At 51.2% G+C, this 25,096-nt stretch overlaps 6 pseudogenes; all 6 read right to left on the bottom strand.

The window, feature by feature from the left end:
• Positions 1 to 21,019: 21,019 nt before the first annotated feature.
• Positions 21,020 to 21,138, bottom strand: LOC141051512 (5S ribosomal RNA; annotated as a pseudogene).
• A 665-nt stretch (positions 21,139 to 21,803) lies between these two features.
• Positions 21,804 to 21,922, bottom strand: LOC141056786 (5S ribosomal RNA; annotated as a pseudogene).
• Positions 21,923 to 21,999: 77 nt separating this feature from the next.
• On the bottom strand, positions 22,000 to 22,118 carry LOC141058327 (5S ribosomal RNA; annotated as a pseudogene).
• Positions 22,119 to 23,175: 1,057 nt separating this feature from the next.
• Positions 23,176 to 23,294, bottom strand: LOC141058741 (5S ribosomal RNA; annotated as a pseudogene).
• Positions 23,295 to 23,951: 657 nt separating this feature from the next.
• On the bottom strand, positions 23,952 to 24,070 carry LOC141058833 (5S ribosomal RNA; annotated as a pseudogene).
• A 77-nt stretch (positions 24,071 to 24,147) lies between these two features.
• On the bottom strand, positions 24,148 to 24,266 carry LOC141055078 (5S ribosomal RNA; annotated as a pseudogene).
• Positions 24,267 to 25,096: the final 830 nt, after the last annotated feature.

Below are 25,096 nucleotides of genomic sequence, written 5' to 3'. Positions count from 1 at the left end.
AGCGTGCCATCTCTGACGTTCTTTTCAAGAAGGATAAACTCGGAAGGGCAAGCTTGGAAAAAAACCGTACAAAAAGTCAACAGGACCAGGGATTCCCAGCCAGTCTCCCATGCCGGTACTGGCCCAGCCTCAAGCTGCTTAGCGGCTGCGATGTGACGAGGGCATGCATATTCAGCTTAGAATGGCCGATGATGGAAGCGTGCCATCTCTGACATTTTTTTCAAGACGGATAAACTCGGAAGGGCAAGCTTGGAAAAAAAACATACAGAAAGTCAACAGGACCAGGGATTCCCAGCCAGTCTCCCATGCCGGTACTGGCCCAGCCTCAAGCTGCTTAGAGGCTGCGATCTGACAAGGGAATGCATATTCAGCTTAGAATGGCCGTTGACGGAAGCGTGCCATCTCTGACGTTCTTTTCAAGAAGGATAAACTCGGAAGGGCAAGCTTGGAAATAAAACGTACAAAATGTCAACAGGACCAGGGATTCCCAGCCAGTCTCCCATGCCGGTACTGGCCCGGCCTCAAGCTGCTGCGATCTGACGAGGGCATGCATATTCAGCTTAGAATGGCTGTTGACGGAAGCGTGCCATCTCTGACGTTCTTTTCAAGAAGGATAAACTCGGAAGGGCAAGCTTGGAAAAAAAACGTACAAAATGTCAACAGGACCAGGGATTCCCAGCCAGTCTCCCATGCAGGTACTGGCCCAGCCTCAAGCTGCTTAGCGGCTGCGATCTGACGAGGGAATGCATATTCAGCTTAGAATGGCCGTTGACGGAAGTGTGCCATCTCTGACGTTCTTTTCAAGAAGGATAAACTCGGAAGGGCAAGCTTGGAAAAAAAACGTACAAAATGTCAACAGGACCAGGGATTCCCAGCCAGTCTCCCATGCCGGTACTGGCCCGGCTTCAAGCTGCTTAGCGGCTGCGATCTGATGAGGGCAGGCATATTCAGCTTAGAATGGCCGTTGACGGAAGCGTGCCATCTCTGACGTTTTTTTCAAGAAGGATAAACTTGGAAGGGCAAGCTTGGAAAAAAAACGTACAAAATGTCAACAGGACCAGGGATTCCCAGCCAGTCTCCCATGCCGGTACTGGCCCGGCCTCAAGCTGCTTAGCGGCTGTGATCTGACGAGGGCATGCATATTCAGCTTAGAATGGCCGTTGACGGAAGTGTGCCATCTCTGACGTTCTTTTCAAGAAGGATAAACTAGGAAGGGCAAGCTTGGAAAAAAAACGTACAAAATGTCAACAGGACCAGGGATTCCCAGCCAGTCTCGCATGCCGGTACTGGCCCTGCCTCAAGCTGCTTAGCGGCTGCGATCTGACGAGGGAATGCATATTCAGCTTAGAATGGCCGTTGACGGAAGCGTGTCATCTCTGACGTTCTTTTCAAGAAGGATAAACTCGGAAGGGAAAGCTTGGAAATAAAACGTACAAAATGTCAACAGGATCAGGGATTCCCAGCCAGTCTCCCATGCCGGTACTGGCCCGGCCTCAAGCTGCTTAGCGGCTGCGATCTGACGAGGGCATGCATATTCAGCTTAGAATGGCTGTTGACGGAAGCGTGCCATCTCTGACGTTCTTTTCAAGAAGGATAAACTCGGAAGGGCAAGCTTGGAAAAAAAACGTACAAGATGTCAACAGGACCAGGGATTCCCAGCCTGTCTCCCATGCCGGTACTGGCCCGGCCTCAAGCTGCTTAGCGGCTGCGATCTGACGAGGGCATGCATATTCAGCTTAGAATGGCCGTTGACAGAAGCTTTGCTATCTCTGACGTTCTTTTCAAGAAGGATAAACTCGGAAGGGCAAGCTTGGAAAAAAAACGTACAAAATGTCAACAGGACCAGGGATTCCCAGCCAGTCTCCCATGCCGGTACTGGCCCGGCCTCAAGCTGCTTAGCGGCTGCGATCTGACGAGGGCAGGCATATTCAGCTTAGAATGGCCGTTGACGGAAGCGTGCCATCTCTGACGTTTTTTTCAAGAAGGATAAACTCGGAAGGGCAAGCTTGGGAAAAAAACGTACAAAATGTCAACAGGACCAGGGATTCCCAGCCAGACTCCCATGCCGGTACTGGCCCGGCCTCAAGCTGCTTAGCGGCTGCGATCTGACAAGGGCATGCATATTCAGCTTAGAATGGCCGTTGACGGAAGCGTGCCATCACTGACGTTCTTTTCAAGAAGGATAAACTCGGAAGGGCAAGCTTGGAAATAAAACGTACAAAATGTCAACAGGACCAGGGAGTCCCAGCCAGTCTCCCATGCCGGTAATGGCCCAGCCTCAAGCTGCTTAGCGGCTGCGATCTGATGAGGGCAGGCATATTCAGCTTAGAATGGCCGTTGATGGAAGCGTGCCATCTCTGACTTTTTTTCAAGAAGGATAAACTCGGAAGGGCAAGCTTGGAAAAAAAACGTACAAAATGTCAACAGGACCAGGGATTCCCAGCCAGTCTCCCATGCCGGTACTGGCCCAGCCTCAAGCTGCTTAGCGGCTGCGATCTGAAGAGGGCATGCATATTCAGCTTAGAAAGGCCGTTGACGGAAGCGTGCCATCTCTGACGTTCTTTTCAAGAAGGATAAACTCGGAAGGGCAAGCTTGAAAAAAAACCGTACAAAATGTCAACAGGACCAGGGATTCCCAGCCAGTCTCGCATGCCGGTACTGGCCCTGCCTCAAGCTGCTTAGCGGCTGCGATCTGACGAGGGAATGCATATTCAGCTTAGAATGGCCGTTGACAGAAGCTTGTCATCTCTGACGTTCTTTTCAAGAAGGATAAACTCGGAAGGGCAAGCTTGGAAATAAAACGTACAAAAAGTCAACAGGACCAGGGATTCCCAGCCAGTCTCCCATGCCGGTACTGGCCCAGCCTCCCATGCCGGTACTGGCCCAGCCTCAAGCTACTTAGCGGCTGCGATCTGACGAGGGCATGAATATTCAGCTTAGAATGGCCGTTGACGGAAGCGTGCCATCTCTGACGTTCTTTTCAAGAAGGATAAACTCGGAAGGGCAAGCTTGGAAAAAAAACGTACAAAATGTCAACAGGACCAGGGATTCCCAGCCAGTCTCCCATGCCGGTACTGGCGCGGCCTCAAGCTGCTTAGCGGCTGCGATGTGACGAGTGCATGCATATTCAGCTTAGAATGGCCGTTGACGGAAGCGTGCCATCTCTGACGTTTTTTTCAAGAAGGATAAACTCGGAAGGGCAAGCTTGGAAAAAAAACATACAGAATGTCAACAGGACCAGGGATTCCCAGCCAGTCTCCCATGCCGGTACTGGCCCGGCCTCAAGCTGCTTAGAGGCTGCGATCTGACGAGGGAATGCATATTCAGCTTAGAATGGCCGTTGACGGAAGCGTGCCATCTCTGACGTTCTTTTCAAGAAGGATAAACTCGGAAGGGCAAGCTTGGAAATAAAACGTACAAAATGTCAACAGGACCAGGGATTCCCAGCAAGTCTCCCATGCCGGTACTGGCCCTGCCTCAAGCTGCTTAGCGGCTGCGATCTGACAAGGGCATGCATATTCAGCTTAGAATGGCCGTTGACGGAAGCGTGTCATCTCTGACGTTCTTTTCAAGAAGGATACACTCGGAAGGGCAAGCTTGGAAATAAAACGTACAAAATGTCAACAGGACCAGTGATTCCCAGCCAGTCTCCCATGCCGGTACTGGCCTGTCCTCAAGCTGCTTAGCGGCTGCGATCTGACGAGGGCATGCATATTCAGCTTAGAATGGCCGTTGACGGAAGCGTGCCATCTCTGATGTTCTTTTCAAGAAGGATAAACTCGGAAGGGCAAGCTTGGAAATAAAACGTACAAAATGTCAACAGGACCAGGGATTCCCAGCCAGTCTCCCATGCCGGTACTGGCCCGGCCTCAAGCTGCTGCGATCTGACGAGGGCATGCATATTCAGCTTAGAATGGCCGTTGACGGAAGCGTGCCGTCTCTGACGTTCTTTTCAAGAAGGATAAACTCGGAAGGGCAAGCTTGGAAAAAAAACGTACAAAATGTCAACAGGACCAGGGATTCCCAGCCAGTCTCCCATGCAGGTACTGGCCCAGCCTCAAGCTGCTTAGCGGCTGCGATCTGACGAGGGAATGCATATTCAGCTTAGAATGGCCGTTGACGGAAGCGTGCCATCTCTGACGTTCTTTTCAAGAAGGATAAACTCGGAAGGGCAAGCTTGGAAAAAAAACGTACAAAATGTCAACAGGACCAGGGATTCCCAGCCAGTCTCCCATGCCGGTACTGGCCCGGCCTCAAGCTGCTTAGCGGCTGCGATCTGATGAGGGCAGGCATATTCAGCTTAGAATGGCCGTTGACGAAAGCGTGCCATCTCTGACGTTTTTTTCAAGAAGGATAAACTCGGAAGGGCAAGCTTGGAAAAAAAACGTACAAAATGTCAACAGGACCAGGGATTCCCAGCCAGTCTCCCATGCCGGTACTGGCCCTGCCTCAAGCTGCTTAGCTGCTGCGATCTGACGAGGGCATGCATATTCAGCTTAGAATGGACGTTGACGGAAGTGTGCCATCTCTGACGTTCTTTTCAAGAAGGATAAACTCGGAAGGGCAAGCTTGGAAAAAAAACGTACAAAATGTCAACAGGACCAGGGATTCCCAGCCAGTCTCGCATGCCGGTACTGGCCCTGCCTCAAGCTGCTTAGCGGCTGCGATATGACGAGGGCATGCATATTCAGCATAGAATGGCCGTTGACGGAAGCGTGTCATCTTTGACGTTCTTTTCAAGAAGGATAAACTCGGAAGGGCAAGCTTGGAAATAAAACGTACAAAATGTCAACAGGATCAGGGATTCCCAGCCAGTCTCCCATGCCGGTACTGGCCCAGCCTCAAGCTGCTTAGCGGCTGCGATGTGACGAGGGCATGCACATTCAGCTTAGAATGGCCGATGATGGAAGCGTGCCATCTCTGACGATTTTTTCAAGAAGGATAAACTCGGAAGGGCAAGCTTGGAAAAAAAACATACAGAATGTCAACAGGACCAGGGATTCCCAGCCAGTCTCCCATGCCGGTACTGGCCCGGCCTCAAGCTGCTTAGAGGCTGCGATCTGACGAGGGAATACATATTCAGCTTAGCATGGCCGTTGACAGAAGCGTGCCATCTCTGACGTTTTTTTCAAGAAGGATAAACTCGGAAGGGCAAGCTTGGAAATAAAACGTACAAAATGTCAACAGGACCAGGGATTCCCAGCCAGTCTCCCATGCCGGTACTGGCCCTGCCTTAAGCTGATTAGCGGCTGCGATGTGACGAGGGCATGCATATTCAGCTTAGAATGGCCGATGACGGAAGCGTGCCATCTCTGACGTTTTTTTCAAGAAGGATAAACTCGGAAGGGCAAGCTTGGAAAAAAAACATACAGAATGTCAACAGGACCAGGGATTCCCAGCCAGTCTCCCATGCCGGTACTGGCCCGGCCTCAAGCTGCTTAGAGGCTGCGATCTGACGAGGGAATGCATATTCAGCTTAGAATGGCCGTTGACGCAAGCGTGCCATCTCTGACGTTCTTTTCAAGAAGGATAAACTCGGAAGGGCAAGCTTGGAAATAAAACGTACAAAATGTCAACAGGACCAGGTATTCCCAGCCAGTCTCCCATGCAGGTACTGGCCCAGCCTCAAGCTGCTTAGCGGCTGCGATCTGACGAGGGAATGCATATTCAGCTTAGAATGGCCGTTGACGGAAGAGTGCCATCTCTGACGTTCTTTTCAGGAAGGATAAACTCGGAAGGGCAAGCTTGGAAAAAAAACGTACAAAATGTCAACAGGACCAGGGATTCCCAGCCAGTCTCCCATGCCGGTACTGGCCCGGCCTCAAGCTGCTTAGCGGCTGCGATCTGATGAGGGCAGGCATATTCAGCTTAGAATGGCCGTTGACGGAAGCGTGCCATCTCTGACGTTTTTTTCAAGAAGGATAAACTCGGAAGGGCAAGCTTGGAAAAAAAACGTACAAAATGTCAACAGGACCAGGGATTCCCAGCCAGTCTTCCATGCCGGTACTGGACCGGCCTCAAGCTGCTTAGCGGCTGCGATCTGACGAGGGCATGCATATTCAGCTTAGAATGGCCGTTGACGGAAGCGTGCCATCTCTGACGTTCTTTTCAAGAAGGATAAACTCGGAAGGGCAAGCTTGGAAAAAAAACGTACAAAATGTCAACAGGACCAGGGATTCCCAGCCAGTCTCGCATGCCGGTACTGGCCCTGCCTCAAGCTGCTTAGCGGCTGCGATCTGACGAGGGCATGCATATTCAGCTTAGAATGGCCGTTGACGGAAGCGTGTCATCTTTGACGTTCTTTTCAAGAAGGATAAACTCGGAAGGGCAAGCTTGGAAATAAAACGTACAAAATGTCAACAGGATCAGGGATTCCCAGCCAGTCTCCCATGCCGGTACTGGCCCAGCCTCAAGCTGCTTAGCGGCTGCGATGTGACGAGGGCATGCACATTCAGCTTAGAATGGCCGATGATGGAAGCGTGCCATCTCTGACGATTTTTTCAAGAAGGATAAACTCGGAAGGGCAAGCTTGGAAAAAAAACATACAGAATGTCAACAGGACCAGGGATTCCCAGCCAGTCTCCCATGCCGGTACTGGCCCGGCCTCAAGCTGCTTAGAGGCTGCGATCTGACGAGGGAATACATATTCAGCTTAGCATGGCCGTTGACAGAAGCGTGCCATCTCTGACGTTTTTTTCAAGAAGGATAAACTCGGAAGGGCAAGCTTGGAAATAAAACGTACAAAATGTCAACAGGACCAGGGATTCCCAGCCAGTCTCCCATGCCGGTACTGGCGCGGCCTCAAGCTGCTTAGCGGCTGCGATGTGACGAGGGCATGCATATTCAGTTTAGAATGGCCGTTGACGGAAGCGTGCCATCTCTGACGTTCTTTTCAAGAAGGATAAACGCGGGAGGGCAAGCTTGGAAAAAAAACGTACAAAATGGCAACAGGACCAGGGATTCCCAGCCAGTCTCCCATGCCGGTACTGGCCCTGCCTTAAACTGATTAGCGGCTGCGATGTGACGAGGGCATGCATATTCAGTTTAGAATGGCCGTTGACGGAAGCGTGCCATCTCTGACGTTCTTTTCAAGAAGGATAAACTCGGGAGGGCAAGCTTGGAAAAAAAACGTACAAAATGTCAACAGGACCAGGGATTCCCAGCCAGTCTCCCATGCCGGTACTGGCCCTGCCTTAAGCTGATTAGCGGCTGCGATGTGACGAGGGCATGCATATTCAGCTTAGAATGGCCGATGACGGAAGCGTGCCATCTCTGACGTTTTTTTCAAGAAGGATAAACTCGGAAGGGCAAGCTTGGAAAAAAAACATACAGAATGTCAACAGGACCAGGGATTCCCAGCCAGTCTCCCATGCCGGTACTGGCCCGGCCTCAAGCTGCTTAGAGGCTGCGATCTGACGAGGGAATGCATATTCAGCTTAGAATGGCCGTTGACGCAAGCGTGCCATCTCTGACGTTCTTTTCAAGAAGGATAAACTCGGAAGGGCAAGCTTGGAAATAAAACGTACAAAATGTCAACAGGACCAGGAATTCCCAGCCAGTCTCCCATGCAGGTACTGGCCCAGCCTCAAGCTGCTTAGCGGCTGCGATCTGACGAGGGAATGCATATTCAGCTTAGAATGGCCGTTGACGGAAGCGTGCCATCTCTGACGTTCTTTTCAGGAAGGATAAACTCGGAAGGGCAAGCTTGGAAAAAAAACGTACAAAATGTCAACAGGACCAGGGATTCCCAGCCAGTCTCCCATGCCGGTACTGGCCCGGCCTCAAGCTGCTTAGCGGCTGCGATCTGATGAGGGCAGGCATATTCAGCTTAGAATGGCCGTTGACGGAAGCGTGCCATCTCTGACGTTTTTTTCAAGAAGGATAAACTCGGAAGGGCAAGCTTGGAAAAAAAACGTACAAAATGTCAACAGGACCAGGGATTCCCAGCCAGTCTTCCATGCCGGTACTGGCCCGGCCTCAAGCTGCTTAGCGGCTGCGATCTGACGAGGGCATGCATATTCAGCTTAGAATGGCCGTTGACGGAAGCGTGCCATCTCTGACGTTCTTTTCAAGAAGGATAAACTCGGAAGGGCAAGCTTGGAAAAAAAACGTACAAAATGTCAACAGGACCAGGGATTCCCAGCCAGTCTCGCATGCCGGTACTGGCCCTGCCTCAAGCTGCTTAGCGGCTGCGATCTGACGAGGGCATGCATATTCAGATTAGAATGGCCGTTGACGGAAGCGTGTCATCTCTGACGTTCTTTTCAAGAAGGATAAACTCGGAAGGGCAAGCTTGGAAATAAAACGTACAAAATGTCAACAGGATCAGGGATTCCCAGCCAGTCTCCCATGCCGGTACTGGCCCGGCCTCAAGCTGCTTAGCGGCTGCGATCTGACGAGGGCATGCATATTCAGCTTAGAATGGCCGTTGACGGTAGCATGCCATCTCTGACGTTCTTTTCAAGAAGGATAAACTCGGAAGGGCAAGCTTGGAAAAAAACGTACAAAATGTCAACAGGACCAGGGATTCCCAGCCAGTCTCCCATGCCGGTACTGGCCCGGCCTCAAGCTGCTTAGTGGCTGCGATCTGACGAGGGCATGCATATTCAGCTTAGAATGGCCGTTGACAGAAGCTTGTCATCTCTGACATTCTTTTCAAGAAGGATAAACTCGGAAGGGCAAGCTTGGAAAAAAAACGTACAAAATGTCAACAGGACCAGGGATTCCCAGCCAGTCTCCCATGCCGGTACTGGCCCGGCCTCAAGCTACTGCGATCTGATGAGGGCAGGCATATTCAGCTTAGAATGGCCGTTGACGGAAGCGTGCCATCTCTGACGTTTTTTTCAAGAAGGATAAACTCGGAAGGGCAAGCTTGGAAAAAAACGTACAAAATGTCAACAGGACAAGGGATTCCCAGCCAGTCTCCTATGCCGGTACTGGCCCGGCCTCAAGCTGCTTAGCGGCTGCGATCTGACAAGGGCATGCATATTCAGCTTAGAATGGCCGTTGACAGAAGCGTGCCATCTCTGACGTTCTTTTCAAGAAGGATAAACTCGGAAGGGCAAGCTTGGAAAAAAAACGTACAAAATGTCAACAGGACCAGGGATTCCCAGCCAGTCTCCCATGCCGGTACTGGCCCGGCCTCAAGCTGCTTAGCGGCTGCGATGTGACGAGGGAATGCATATTCAGCTTAGAATGGCCGATGATGGAAGCGTGCCATCTCTGACGTTTTTTTCAAGAAGGATAAACTCGGAAGGGCAAGCTTGGAAAAAAAACATACAGAATGTCAACAGGACCAGGGATTCCCAGCCAGTCTCCCATGCCGGCACTGGCCCGGCCTCAAGCTGCTTAGAGCCTGCGATCTGACGAGGGAATGCATATTCAGCTTAGAATGGCCGTTGACGGAAGCGTGCCATCTCTGAAGTTTTTTTTCAAGAAGGATAAACTCGGAAGGGCAAGCTTGGAAATAAAACATACAAAATGTCAACAGGACCAGGGATTCCCAGCCAGTCTCCCATGCCGGTACTGGCCCGGCCTCAAGCTGCTTAGCGGCTGCGATGTGACGAGGGCATGCATATTCAGTTTAGAATGGCCATTGACGGAAGCATGCCATCTCTGACGTTCTTTTCAAGAAGGATAAACTCGGAAGGGCAAGCTTGGAAAAAAAACGTACAAAATGTCAACAGGACCAGGGATTCCCAGCCAGTCTCCCATGCCGGTACTGACCCGGCCTCAAGCTGCTTAGCGGCTGCGATGTGACGAGGGCATGCATATTCAGCTTAGAATGGCCGATGACGTAAGCGTGCCATCTCTGACGTTTTTTTCAAGAAGGATAAACTCGGAAGGGCAAGCTTGGAAAAAAAACATACAGAATGTCAACAGGACCAGGGATTCCCAGCCAGTCTCCCATGCCGGTACTGGCCCGGCCTCAAGCTGCTTAGAGGCTGCGATCTGACGAGGGAATGCATATTCAGCTTAGAATGGCCGTTGACGGAAGCGTGCCATCTCTGCCGTTCTTTTCAAGAAGGATAAACTCGGAAGGGCAAGCTTGGAAATAAAACGTACAAAATGTCAACAGGACCAGGGATTCCCAGCCAGTCTCCCATGCCGGTACTGGCCCAGCCTCAAGCTGCTTAGCGGCTGCGATCTGACGAGGGCAGGCATATTCAGCTTAGAATGGCCGTTGACGGAAGCGTGCCATCTCTGACGTTTTTTTCAAGAAGGATAAACTCGGAAGGGCAAGCTTGGAAAAAAAACGTACAAAATGTCAACAGGACCAGGGATTCCCAGCCAGTCTCCCATGCCGGTACTGGCCCAGCCTCAAGCTGCTTAGCGGCTGCGATCTGACGAGGGCATGCATATTCAGCTTAGAATGGCCGTTGACGGAAGCGTGCCATCTCTGACGTTCTTTTCAAGAGGGATAAACTCGGAAGGGCAAGCTTGGAAAAAAACCGTACAAAATGTCAACAGGCCCAGGGATTCCCAGCCAGTCTCGCATGCCGGTACTGACCCTGCCTCAAGCTGCTTAGCGGCTGCGATGTGACGAGGGCATGCATATTCAGCTTAGAATGGCCGTTGACAGAAGCGTGCCATCTCTGACGATTTTTTCAAGAAGGATAAACTCGGAAGGGCAAGCTTGGAAAAAAAACCATACAGAATGTCAACAGGACCAGGGATTCCCAGCCAGTCACCCATGCTGGTACTGGCCAGGCCTCAAGCTGCTTAGAGGCTGCGATCTGACGAGGGAATGCATATTCAGCTTAGAATGGCCGTTGACAGAAGTGTGCCATCTCTGACGTTTTTTTCAAGAAGGATAAACTCGGAAGGGCAAGCTTGGAAATAAAACGTACAAAATGTCAACAGGAACAGGGATTCCCAGCCAGTCTCCCATGCCGGTACTGGACCGGCCTCAAGCTGCTTAGCGGCTGCGATGTGACGAGGGCATGCATATTCAGTTTAGAATGGCCGTTGACGTAAGCGTGCCATCTCTGACGTTCTTTTCAAGAAGGATAAACTCGGAAGGGCAAGCTTGGAAAAAAAAACGTACAAAATGTCAATAGGACCAGGGATTCCCAGCCAGTCTCCCATGCCGGTACTGGCCCGGCCATAAGCTGCTTAGTGGCTGCGATGTGACGAGGGCATGCATATTCAGCTTTGAATGGCCGATGACGGAAGCGTGCCATCTCTGACGTTTTTTTCAAGAAGGATAAACTCGGAAGGGCAAGCTTGGAAAAAAACATACAGAATGTCAACAGGACCAGGGATTCCCAGCCAGTCTCCCATGCCGGTACTGGCCCGGCCTCAAGCTGCTTAGAGGCTGCGATCTGACGAGGGAATGCATATTCAGCTTAGAATGGCCGTTGACGGAAGCGTGCCATCTCTGACGTTCTTTTCAAGAAGGATAAACTCGGAAGGGCAAGCTTGGAAATAAAACGTACAAAATGTCAACAGGACCAGGGATTCCCAGCCAGTCTCCCATGCCGGTACTGGCCCAGCCTCAAGCTGCTTAGCGGCTGTGATCTGACGAGGGCAGGCATATTCAGCTTAGAATGGCCATTGACGGAAGCGTGCCATCTCTGACGTTTTTTTCAAGAAGGATAAACTCGGAAGGGCAAGCTTGGAAAAAAAACGTACAAAACGTCAACAGGACCAGGGATTCCCAGCCAGTCTCCCATGCCGGTACTGGCCCGGCCTCAAGCTGCTTAGCTGCTGCGATCTGACGAGGGCATGAATATTCAGCTTCGAATGGCCGTTGACGGAAGCGTGCCATCTCTGACGTTCTTTTCAAGAAGGATAAACTCGGAAGGGCAAGTTTGGAAAAAAAACGTACAAAATGTCAACAGGACCAGGGATTCCCAGCCAGTCTCGCATGCCGGTACTGGCCCTGCCTCAAGCTGCTTAGCGGCTGCGATCTGACGAGGGCATGCATATTCAGCTTAGAATGGCCATTGACGGAAGCGTGTCATCTCTGACATTCTTTTCAAGAAGGATAAACTCGGAAGGGCAAGCTTGGAAATAAAACGTACAAAATGTCAACAGGACGAGGGATTCCCAGCAAGTCTCCCATGCCGGGACTGGCCCTGCCTCAAGCTGCTTAGCGGCTGCGATCTGACAAGGGCATGCATATTCAGCTTAGAATGGCCGTTGATGGAAGCGTGTCATCTCTGACGTTCTTTTCAAGAAGGATACACTCGGAAGGGCAAGCTTGGAAATAAAACGTACAATGTGTCAACAGGATCAGGGATTCCCTGCCAGTCTCCCATGCCGGTACTGCCCCGGCCTCAAGCTGCTTAGCGGCTGCGATGTGACGAGGGCATGCATATACAGCTTAGAATGGCCGTTGACAGAAGTGTGCCATCTCTGACGTTCTTTTCAAGAAGGATAAACTCGGAAGGGCAAGCTTGGAAAAAAAACGTACAAAAAGTCAACAGGACCAGGGATTCCCAGCCAGTCACCCATGCCGGTACTGGCCCAGCCTCAAGCTGCTTAGCGGCTGCGATGTGACGAGGGCATGCATATTCAGCTTAGAATGGCCGATGATGGAAGCGTGCCATCTCTGACATTTTTTTCAAGAAGGATAAACTCGGAAGGGCAAGCTTGGAAAAAAACATACAGAATGTCAACAGGACCAGGGATTCCCAGCCAGTCTCCCATGCCGGTACTGGCCCGGCCTCAAGCTGCTTAGAGGCTGCGATCTGACGAGGGAATGCATATTCAGCTTAGAATGGCCGTTGACGGAAGCGTGCCATCTCTGACGTTCTTTTCAAGAAGGATAAACTCGGAAGGGCAAGCTTGGAAATAAAACGTACAAAATGTCAACAGGACCAGTGATTCCCAGCAAGTCTCCCATGCCGGTACAGGCCCTGCCTCAAGCTGCTTAGCGGCTGCGATCTGACAAGGGAATGCATATTCAGCTTAGAATGGCCATTGACGGAAGCGTGTCATCTCTGACGTTCTTTTCAAGAAGGATACACTCGGAAGGGCAAGCTTGGAAATAAAACGTACAAAATGTCAACAGGACCAGTGATTCCCAGCCAGTCTCCCATGCCGGTACTGGCCCAGCCTCAAGCTGCTTAGCGGCTGCGATCTGACGAGGGCATGCATATTCAGCTTAGAATGGCCGTTGATGGAAGCTTGCCATCTCTGATGTTCTTTTCATGAAGGATAAACTCGGAAGGGCAAGCTTGGAAATAAAATGTACAAAATGTCAACAGGACCAGGGATTCCCAGCCAGTCTCCCATGCTGGTACTGGCCCGGCCTCAAGCTGCTGCGATCTGACGAGGGCATGCATATTCAGCTTAGAATGGCCGTTGACGGAAGCGTGCCATCTCTGCCGTTCTTTTCAAGAAGGATAAACTCGGAAGGGCAAGCTTGGAAAAAAAACGTACAAAATGTCAACACGACCAGGGATTCCCAGCCAGTCTCCCATGCAGATACTGGCCCAGCCTCAAGCTGCTTAGCGGCTGCGATCTGACGAGGGCATGCACATTCAGCTTAGAATGGCCGATGATGGAAGCGTGCCATCTCTGACGATTTTTTCAAGAAGGATAAACTCGGAAGGGCAAGCTTGGAAAAAAAACATACAGAATGTCAACAGGACCAGGGATTCCCAGCCAGTCTCCCATGCCGGTACTGGCCCGGCCTCAAGCTGCTTAGAGGCTGCGATCTGACGAGGGAATACATATTCAGCTTAGCATGGCCGTTGACAGAAGCGTGCCATCTCTGACGTTTTTTTCAAGAAGGATAAACTCGGAAGGGCAAGCTTGGAAATAAAACGTACAAAATGTCAACAGGACCAGGGATTCCCAGCCAGTCTCCCATGCCGGTACTGGCCCGGCCTCAAGCTGCTTAGCGGCTGCGATGTGACGAGGGCATGCATATTCAGTTTAGAATGGCCGTTGACGGAAGCGTGCCATCTCTGACGTTCTTTTCAAGAAGGATAAACGCGGGAGGGCAAGCTTGGAAAAAAAACGTACAAAATGTCAACAGGACCAGGGATTCCCAGCCAGTCTCCCATGCCGGTACTGGCCCTGCCTTAAACTGATTAGCGGCTGCGATGTGACGAGGGCATGCATATTCAGTTTAGAATGGCCGTTGACGGAAGCGTGCCATCTCTGACGTTCTTTTCAAGAAGGATAAACTCGGGAGGGCAAGCTTGGAAAAAAAACGTACAAAATGTCAACAGGACCAGGGATTCCCAGCCAGTCTCCCATGCCGGTACTGGCCCTGCCTTAAGCTGATTAGCGGCTGCGATGTGACGAGGGCATGCATATTCAGCTTAGAATGGCCGATGACGGAAGCGTGCCATCTCTGACGTTTTTTTCAAGAAGGATAAACTCGGAAGGGCAAGCTTGGAAAAAAAACATACAGAATGTCAACAGGACCAGGGATTCCCAGCCAGTCTCCCATGCCGGTACTGGCCCGGCCTCAAGCTGCTTAGAGGCTGCGATCTGACGAGGGAATGCATATTCAGCTTAGAATGGCCGTTGACGCAAGCGTGCCATCTCTGACGTTCTTTTCAAGAAGGATAAACTCGGAAGGGCAAGCTTGGAAATAAAACGTACAAAATGTCAACAGGACCAGGAATTCCCAGCCAGTCTCCCATGCAGGTACTGGCCCAGCCTCAAGCTGCTTAGCGGCTGCGATCTGACGAGGGAATGCATATTCAGCTTAGAATGGCCGTTGACGGAAGCGTGCCATCTCTGACGTTCTTTTCAGGAAGGATAAACTCGGAAGGGCAAGCTTGGAAAAAAAACGTACAAAATGTCAACAGGACCAGGGATTCCCAGCCAGTCTCCCATGCCGGTACTGGCCCGGCCTCAAGCTGCTTAGCGGCTGCGATCTGATGAGGGCAGGCATATTCAGCTTAGAATGGCCGTTGACGGAAGCGTGCCATCTCTGACGTTTTTTTCAAGAAGGATAAACTCGGAAGGGCAAGCTTGGAAAAAAAACGTACAAAATGTCAACAGGACCAGGGATTCCCAGCCAGTCTTCCATGCCGGTACTGGCCCGGCCTCAAGCTGCTTAGCGGCTGCGATCTGACGAGGGCATGCATATTCAGCTTAGAATGGCCGTTGACGGAAGCGTGCCATCTCTGACGTTCTTTTCAAGAAGGATAAACTCGGAAGGGCAAGCTTGGAAAAAAAACGTACAAAATGTCAACAGGACCAGGGATTCCCAGCCAGTCTTCCATGCCGGTACTGGCCCGGCCTCAAGCTGCTTAGCGGCTGCGATCTGACGAGGGCATGCATATTCAGCTTAGAATGGCCGTTGACGGAAGCGTGCCATCTCTGACGTTCTTTTCAAGAAGGATAAACTCGGAAGGGCAAGCTTGGAAAAAAAACGTACAAAATGTCAACAGGACCAGGGATTCCCAGCCAGTCTTCCATGCCGGTACTGGCCCGGCCTCAAGCTGCTTAGCGGCTGCGATCTGACGAGGGCATGCATATTCAGCTTAGAATGGCCGTTGACGGAAGCGTGCCATCTCTGACGTTTTTTTCAAGAAGGATAAACTCGGAAGGGCAAGCTTGGAAATAAAACGTACAAAATATCAACAGGACCAGGGATTCCCAGCCAGTCTCCCATGCCGGTACTGGCCCGGCCTCAAGCTGCTTAGCGGCTGCGATGTGACGAGGGCATGCATATTCAGTTTAGAATGGCCGTTGACGGAAGCGTGCCATCTCTGACGTTCTTTTCAAGAAGGATAAACGCGGGAGGGCAAGCTTGGAAAAAAAACGTACAAAATGTCAACAGGACCAGGGATTCCCAGCCAGTCTCCCATGCCGGTACTGGCCCTGCCTTAAACTGATTAGCGGCTGCGATGTGACGAGGGCATGCATATTCAGTTTAGAATGGCCGTTGACGGAAGCGTGCCATCTCTGACGTTCTTTTCAAGAAGGATAAACTCGGGAGGGCAAGCTTGGAAAAAAAACGTACAAAATGTCAACAGGACCAGGGATTCCCAGCCAGTCTCCCATGCCGGTACTGGCCCTGCCTTAAGCTGATTAGCGGCTGCGATGTGACGAGGGCATGCATATTCAGCTTAGAATGGCCGATGACGGAAGCGTGCCATCTCTGACGTTTTTTTCAAGAAGGATAAACTCGGAAGGGCAAGCTTGGAAAAAAAACATACAGAATGTCAACAGGACCAGGGATTCCCAGCCAGTCTCCCATGCCGGTACTGGCCCGGCCTCAAGCTGCTTAGAGGCTGCGATCTGACGAGGGAATGCATATTCAGCTTAGAATGGCCGTTGACGCAAGCGTGCCATCTCTGACGTTCTTTTCAAGAAGGATAAACTCGGAAGGGCAAGCTTGGAAATAAAACGTACAAAATGTCAACAGGACCAGGAATTCCCAGCCAGTCTCCCATGCAGGTACTGGCCCAGCCTCAAGCTGCTTAGCGGCTGCGATCTGACGAGGGAATGCATATTCAGCTTAGAATGGCCGTTGACGGAAGCGTGCCATCTCTGACGTTCTTTTCAGGAAGGATAAACTCGGAAGGGCAAGCTTGGAAAAAAAACGTACAAAATGTCAACAGGACCAGGGATTCCCAGCCAGTCTCCCATGCCGGTACTGGCCCGGCCTCAAGCTGCTTAGCGGCTGCGATCTGATGAGGGCAGGCATATTCAGCTTAGAATGGCCGTTGACGGAAGCGTGCCATCTCTGACGTTTTTTTCAAGAAGGATAAACTCGGAAGGGCAAGCTTGGAAAAAAAACGTACAAAATGTCAACAGGACCAGGGATTCCCAGCCAGTCTTCCATGCCGGTACTGGCCCGGCCTCAAGCTGCTTAGCGGCTGCGATCTGACGAGGGCATGCATATTCAGCTTAGAATGGCCGTTGACGGAAGCGTGCCATCTCTGACGTTCTTTTCAAGAAGGATAAACTCGGAAGGGCAAGCTTGGAAAAAAAACGTACAAAATGTCAACAGGACCAGGGATTCCCAGCCAGTCTCGCATGCCGGTACTGGCCCTGCCTCAAGCTGCTTAGCGGCTGCGATCTGACGAGGGCATGCATATTCAGCTTAGAATGGCCGTTGACGGAAGCGTGTCATCTCTGACGTTCTTTTCAAGAAGGATAAACTCGGAAGGGCAAGCTTGGAAATAAAACGTACAAAATGTCAACAGGATCAGGGATTCCCAGCCAGTCTCCCATGCCGGTACTGGCCCGGCCTCAAGCTGCTTAGCGGCTGCGATCTGACGAGGGCATGCATATTCAGCTTAGAATGGCCGTTGACGGTAGCATGCCATCTCTGACGTTCTTTTCAAGAAGGATAAACTCGGAAGGGCAAGCTTGGAAAAAAACGTACAAAATGTCAACAGGACCAGGGATTCCCAGCCAGTCTCCCATGCCGGTACTGCCCCGGCCTCAAGCTGCTTAGTGGCTGCGATCTGACGAGGGCATGCATATTCAGCTTAGAATGGCCGTTGACAGAAGCTTGTCATCTCTGACATTCTTTTCAAGAAGGATAAACTCGGAAGGGCAAGCTTGGAAAAAAAACGTACAAAATGTCAACAGGACCAGGGATTCCCAGCCAGTCTCCCATGCCGGTACTGGCCCGGCCTCAAGCTACTGCGATCTGATGAGGGCAGGCATATTCAGCTTAGAATGGCCGTTGACGGAAGCGTGCCATCTCTGACGTTTTTTTCAAGAAGGATAAACTCGGAAGGGCAAGCTTGGAAAAAAAACGTACAAAATGTCAACAGGACCAGGGATTCCCAGCCAGTCTCCCATGCCGGTACTGGCCCAGCCTCAAGCTGCTTAGCGGCTGCGATCTGACGAGGGCATGCATATTCAGCTTAGAATGGCCGTTGACGGAAGCGTGCCATCTCTGACGTTCTTTTCAAGAAGGATAAACTCGGAAGGGCAAGCTTGGAAAAAAACCGTACAAAATGTCAACAGGACCAGGGATTCCCAGCCAGTCTCGCATGCCGGTACTGACCCTGCCTCAAGCTGCTTAGCGGCTGCGATGTGACGAGGGCATGCATATTCAGCTTAGAATGGCCGTTGACAGAAGCGTGCCATCTCTGACGATTTTTTCAAGAAGGATAAACTCGGAAGGGCAAGCTTGGAAAAAAAACATACAGAATGTCAACAGGACCAGGGATTCCCAGCCAGTCACCCATGCTGGTACTGGCCAGGCCTCAAGCTGCTTAGAGGCTGCGATCTGACGAGGGAATGCATATTCAGCTTAGAATGGCCGTTGACAGAAGTGTGCCATCTCTGACGTTTTTTTCAAGAAGGATAAACTCGGAAGGGCAAGCTTGGAAATAAAACGTACAAAATGTCAACAGGACCAGGGATTCCCAGCCAGTCTCCCATGCCGGTACTGGCCCGGCCTCAAGCTGCTTAGCGGCTGCGATGTGACGAGGGCATGCATATTCAGTTTAGAATGGCCGTTGACGTAAGCGTGCCATCTCTGACGTTCTTTTCAAGAAGGATAAACTCGGAAGGGCAAGCTTGGAAAAAAAAACGTACAAAATGTCAATAGGACCAGGGATTCCCAGCCAGTCTCCCATGCCGGTACTGGCCCGGCCTTAAGCTGCTTAGTGGCTGCGATGTGACGAGGGCATGCATATTCAGCTTAGAATGGCCGATGACGGAAGCTTGCCATCTCTGACGTTTTTTTCAAGAAGGATAAACTCGGAAGGGCAAGCTTGGAAAAAAACATACAGAATGTCAACAGGACCAGAGATTCCCAGCCAGTCTCCCATGCCGGTACTGGCCCGGCCTCAAGCTGCTTAGAGGCTGCGATCTGACGAGGGAATGCATATTCAGCTTAGAATGGCCGTTGACGGAAGCGTGCCATCTCTGACGTTCTTTTCAAGAAGGATAAACTCGGAAGGGCAAGCTTGGAAATAAAACGTACAAAATATCAACAGGACCAGGGATTCCCAGCCAGTCTCCCATGCCGGTACTGGCCCAGCCTCAAGCTGCTTAGCGGCTGTGATCTGACGAGGGCAGGCATATTCAGCTTAGAATGGCCATTGACGGAAGCGTGCCATCTCTGACGTTTTTTTCAAGAAGGATAAACTCGGAAGGGCAAGCTTGGAAAAAAAACGTACAAAACGTCAACAGGACCAGGGATTCCCAGCCAGTCTCCCATGCCGGTACTGGCCCGGCCTCAAGCTGCTTAGCTGCTGCGATCTGACGAGGGCATGAATATTCAGCTTCGAATGGCCGTTGACGGAAGCGTGCCATCTCTGACGTTCTTTTCAAGAAGGATAAACTCGGAAGGGCAAGTTTGGAAAAAAAACGTACAAAATGTCAACAGGACCAGGGATTCCCAGCCAGTCTCGCATGCCGGTACTGGCCCTGCCTCAAGCTGCTTAGCGGCTGCGATCTGACGAGGGCATGCATATTCAGCTTAGAATGGCCGTTGACGGAAGCGTGTCATCTCTGACATTCTTTTCAAGAAGGATAAACTCGGAAGGGCAAGCTTGGAAATAAATCGTACAAAATGTCAACAGGACGAGGGATTCCCAGCAAGTCTCCCATGCTGGGACTGGCCCTGCCTCAAGCTGCTTAGCGGCTGCGATCTGACAAGGGCAGGCATATTCAGCTTAGAATGGCCGTTGATGGAAGCGTGTCATCTCTGACGTTCTTTTCAAGAAGGATACACTCGGAAGGGCAAGCTTGGAAATAAAACGTACAATGTGTCAACAGGATCAGGGATTCCCTGCCAGTCTCACATGCCGGTACTGCCCCGGCCTCAAGCTGCTTAGCGGCTGCGATGTGACGAGGGCATGCATATACAGCTTAGAATGGCCGTTGACAGAAGTGTGCCATCTCTGACGTTCTTTTCAAGAAGGATAAACTCGGAAGGGCAAGCTTGGAAAAAAAACGTACAAAAAGTCAACAGGACCAGGGATTCCCAGCCAGTCACCCATGCCGGTACTGGCCCAGCCTCAAGCTGCTTAGCGGCTGCGATGTGACGAGGGCATGCATATTCAGCTTAGAATGGCCGATGATGGAAGCGTGCCATCTCTGACATTTTTTTCAAGAAGGATAAACTCGGAAGGGCAAGCTTGGAAAAAAACATACAGAATGTCAACAGGACCAGGGATTCCCAGCCAGTCTCCCATGCCGGTACTGGCCCGGCCTCAAGCTGCTTAGAGGCTGCGATCTGACGAGGGAATGCATATTCAGCTTAGAATGGCCGTTGACGGAAGCGTGCCATCTCTGACGTTCTTTTCAAGAAGGATAAACTCGGAAGGGCAAGCTTGGAAATAAAACGTACAAAATGTCAACAAGACCAGTGATTCCCAGCAAGTCTCCCATGCCGGTACAGGCCCTGCCTCAAGCTGCTTAGCGGCTGCGATCTGACAAGGGAATGCATATTCAGCTTAGAATGGCCATTGACGGAAGCGTGTCATCTCTGACGTTCTTTTCAAGAAGGATACACTCGGAAGGGCAAGCTTGGAAATAAAACGTACAAAATGTCAACAGGACCAGTGATTCCCAGCCAGTCTCCCATGCCGGTACTGGCCCAGCCTCAAGCTGCTTAGCGGCTGCGATCTGACGAGGGCATGCATATTCAGCTTAGAATGGCCGTTGATGGAAGTGTGCCATCTCTGATGTTCTTTTCATGAAGGATAAACTCGGAAGGGCAAGCTTGGAAATAAAATGTACAAAATGTCAACAGGACCAGGGATTCCCAGCCAGTCTCCCATGCTGGTACTGGCCCGGCCTCAAGCTGCTGCGATCTGACGAGGGCATGCATATTCAGCTTAGAATGGCCGTTGACGGAAGCGTGCCATCTCTGCCGTTCTTTTCAAGAAGGATAAACTCGGAAGGGCAAGCTTGGAAAAAAAACGTACAAAATGTCAACACGACCAGGGATTCCCAGCCAGTCTCCCATGCAGATACTGGCCCAGCCTCAAGCTGCTTAGCGGCTGCGATCTGACGAGGGAATGCATATTCAGCTTAGAATGGCCGTTGACGGAAGCGTGCCATCTCTGACGTTCTTTTCAAGAAGGATAAACTCGGAAGGGCAAGCTTGGAAAAAAAACGTACAAAAAGTCAACAGGACCAGGGATTCCCAGCCAGTCTCCCATGCCGGTACTGGCCCGGCCTCAAGCTGCTTAGCGGCTGCGATCTGATGAGGGCAGGCATATTCAGCTTAGAATGGCCGTTGACGGAAGCGTGCCATCTCTGACGTTTTTTTCAAGAAGGATAAACTCGGAAGGGCAAGCTTGGAAAAAAAACGTACAAAATGTCAACAGGACCAGGGATTCCCAGCCAGTCTCCCATGCCGGTACTGGCCCGGCCTCAAGCTGCTTAGCGGCTGCGATCTGACGAGGGCATGCATATTCAGCTTAGAATAGCCGTTGACGGAAGCATGCCATCTCTGACGTTCTTTTCAAGAAGGATAAACTCGGAAGGGCAAGCTTGGAAAAAAAACGTACGAAATGTCAACAGGACCAGGGATTCCCAGCCAGTCTCGCATGCCGGTACTGGCCCTGCCTCAAGCTGCTTAGCGGCTGCGATGTGACGAGGGCATGCATATTCAGCTTAGAACGGCCGTTGACGGAAGCGTGTCATCTCTGACGTTCTTTTCAAGAAGGATAAACTCGGAAGGGCAAGCTTGGAAATAAAACGTACAAAATGTCAACAGGATCAGGGATTCCCAGCCAGTCTCCCATGCCGGTACTGGCCCGGCCTCAAGCTGCTTAGCGGCTGCGATCTGACGAGGGCATGCATATTCAGCTTAGAATGGCCGTTGACGGAAGCGTGCCATCTCTGACGTTCTTTTCAAGAAGGATAAACTCGGAAGGGCAAGCTTGGAAAAAAAACGTACAAAATGTCAACAGGACCAGGGATTCCCAGCCAGTCTCCCATGCCGGTACTGGCCCGGCCTCAAGCTGCTTAGCGGCTGCGATCTGACGAGGGCATGCATATTCAGCTAAGAATGGCCGTTGACAGAAGCTTGCCATCTCTGACGTTCTTTTCAAGAAGGATAAACTCGGAAGGGCAAGCTTGGAAAAAAAACGTACAAAATGTCAACAGGACCTGGGATTCCCAGCCAGTCTCCCATGCCGGTACTGGCCCGGCCTCAAGCTGCTTAGCGGCTGCGATCTGACGAGGGCAGGAATATTCAGCTTAGAATGGCCGTTGACGGAAGCGTGCCATCTCTGACGTTTTTTTCAAGAAGGATAAACTCGGAAGGGCAAGCTTGGAAAAAAAACGTACAAAATGTCAACAGGACCAGGGATTCCCAGCCAGTCTCCCATGCCGGTACAGGCCCGGCCTCAAGCTGCTTAGCGGCTGCGATCTGACAAGGGCATGCATATTCAGCTTAGAATGGCCGTTGACGGAAGCGTGCCATCTCTGACGTTCTTTTCAAGAAGGATAAACTCGGAAGGGCAAGCTTGGAAAAAAAACGTACAAAATGTCAACAGGACCAGGGATTCCCAGCCAGTCTCCCATGCCGGTACTGGCCCGGCCTCAAGCTGCTTAGCGGCTGCGATGTGACGAGGGCATGCATTTTCAGCTTAGAATGTCCTATGATGGAAGTGTGCCATCTCTGACGTTTTTTTCAAGAAGGATAAACTCGGAAGGGCAAGCTTGGAAAAAAAACATACAGAATGTCAACAGGACCAGGGATTCCCAGCCAGTCTCCCATGCCGGTACTGGCCCGGCCTCAAGCTGCTTAGCGGCTGCGATGTGACGAGGGCATGCATATTCAGTTTAGAATGGCCATTGACGGAAGCGTGCCATCTCTGACGTTCTTTTCAAGAAGGATAAACTCGGAAGGGCAAGCTTGGAAAAAAAACGTACAAAATGTCAACAGGACCAGGGATTCCCAGCCAGTTTCGCATGCCGGTACTGGCCCTGCCTCAAGCTGCTTAGCGGCTGCGATGTGACGAGGGCCTGCATATTCAGCTTAGAATGGCCGTTGACGGAAGCGTGCCATCTCTGACGTTCTTTTCAAGAAGGATAAACTCGGAAGGGCAAGCTTGGAAAAAAAATGTACAAAATGTCAAGAGGACCAGGGATTCCCAGCCAGTCTCCCATGCTGGTACTGGCCCGGCCTCAAGCTGCTTAGCGGCTACGATCTGACGAGGGGAGGCATATTCAGCTTAGAATGGCCGTTGACGGAAGCGTGCCATCTCTGACGTTTTTTTCAAGAAGGATAAACTCGGAAGGGCAAGCTTGGAAAAAAAACGTACAAAATGTCAACAGGACCAAGGATTCCCAGCCAGTCTCCCATGCCAGTACTGGCCCGGCCTCAAGCTGCTTAGCGGCTGCGATCTGACGAGGGCAGGCATATTCAGCTTAGAATGGCCGTTGACGGAAGCGTGCCATCTCTGACGTTTTTTTCAAGAAGGATAAACTCGGAAGGGCAAGCTTGGAAAAAAAACGTACAAAATGTCAACAGGACCAGGGATTCCCAGCCAGTCTCCCATGCCTGTACTGGCCCGGCCTCAGGCTGCTTAGCAGCTGCGATCTGACGAGGGCATGCATATTCAGCTTAGAATGGCCATTGACGGAAGTGTGCCATCTCTGACGTTCTTTTCAAGAAGGATAAACTCGGAAGGGCAAGCTTGGAAATAAAACGTACAAAATGTCAACAGGACCAGGGATTCCCAGCCAGTCTCCCATGCCGGTACTGGCCCGGCCTCAAGCTGCTGCGATCTGACAAGGGCATGCATATTCAGCTTAGAATGGCCATTGACGGAAGTGTGCCATCTCTGATGTTCTTTTCAAGAAGGATAAACTCGGAAGGGCAAGCTTGGAAAAAAAACGTACAAAATGTCAACAGGACCAGGGATTCCCAGCCAGTCTCCCATGCAGGTACTGGCCCAGCCTCAAGCTGCTTAGCGGCTGCGATCTGACGAGGGAATGCATACTCAGCTTAGAATGGCCGTTGACGGAAGCGTGCCATCTCTGACGTTCTTTTCAAGAAGGATAAACTCGGAAGGGCAAGCTTGGAAAAAAAACGTACAAAATGTCAACAGGACCAGGGATTCCCAGCCAGTCTCCCATGCCGGTACTGGCCCGGCCTCAAGCTGCTTAGCGGCTGCAATCTGATGAGGGCAGGCATATTCAGCTTAGAATGGCCGTTGACGGAAGCGTGCCATCTCTGACGTTTTTTTCAAGAAGGATAAACTCGGAAGGGCAAGCTTGGAAAAAAAACGTAGAAAATGTCAACAGGACCAGGGATTCCCAGCCAGTCTCCCATGCCGGTACTGGCCCGGCCTCAAGCTGCTTAGCGGCTGCGATCTGACGAGGGCATGCATATTCAGCTTAGAATGGCCGTTGACGGAAGCGTGCCATCTCTGACGCTCTTTTCAAGAAGGATAAACTCGGAAGGGCAAGCTTGGAAAAAAACGTACAAAATGTCAACAGGACCAGGGATTCCCAGCCAGTCTCGCATGCCGGTACTGGCCCTGCCTCAAGCTGCTTAGCGGCTGCGATCTGACGAGGGCATGCATATTCAGCTTAGAATGGCCGTTGACGGAAGCGTGTCATCTCTGACGTTCTTTTCAAGAAGGATAAACTCGGAAGGGCAAGCTTGGAAATAAAACGTACAAAATGTCAACAGGATCAGGGATTCTCAGCCAGTCTCCCATGCCGGTACTGGCCCGGCCTCAAGCTGCTTAGCGGCTGCAATGTGACGAGGGCATGCATATACAGCTTAGAATGGCCGTTGACGGAAGCGTGCCATCTCTGACGTTCTTTTCAAAAAGGATAAACTCGGAAGGGCAAGCTTGGAAAAAAAACGTACAAAAAGTCAACAGGACCAGGGATTCCCAGCCAGTCTCCCATGCCGGTACTGGCCCAGCCTCAAGCTGCTTAGCGGCTGCGATGTGACGAGGGCATGCATATTCAGCTTAGAATCGCCGATGATGGAAGCGTGCCATCTCTGACATTTTTTTCAAGAAGGATAAACTCGGAAGGGCAAGCTTGGAAAAAAAACATACAGAATGTCAACAGGACCAGGGATTCCCAGCAAGTCTCGCATGCCGGTACTGGCCCGGCCTCAAGCTCCTTAGAGGCTGCGATCTGACGAGGGAATGCATATTCAGCTTAGAATGGCCGTTGACGGAAGCGTGCCATCTCTGACGTTCTTTTCAAGAAGGATAAACTCGGA

This window comes from Dendrobates tinctorius, unplaced genomic scaffold (genome assembly GCF_039654945.1).
Source record: "Dendrobates tinctorius isolate UK_male_01 unplaced genomic scaffold, ASM3965494v1 ptg000011l, whole genome shotgun sequence".
Taxonomy (NCBI): domain Eukaryota; kingdom Metazoa; phylum Chordata; class Amphibia; order Anura; family Dendrobatidae; genus Dendrobates; species Dendrobates tinctorius.
This window is presented reverse-complemented; position numbering and strand designations above follow the sequence as displayed.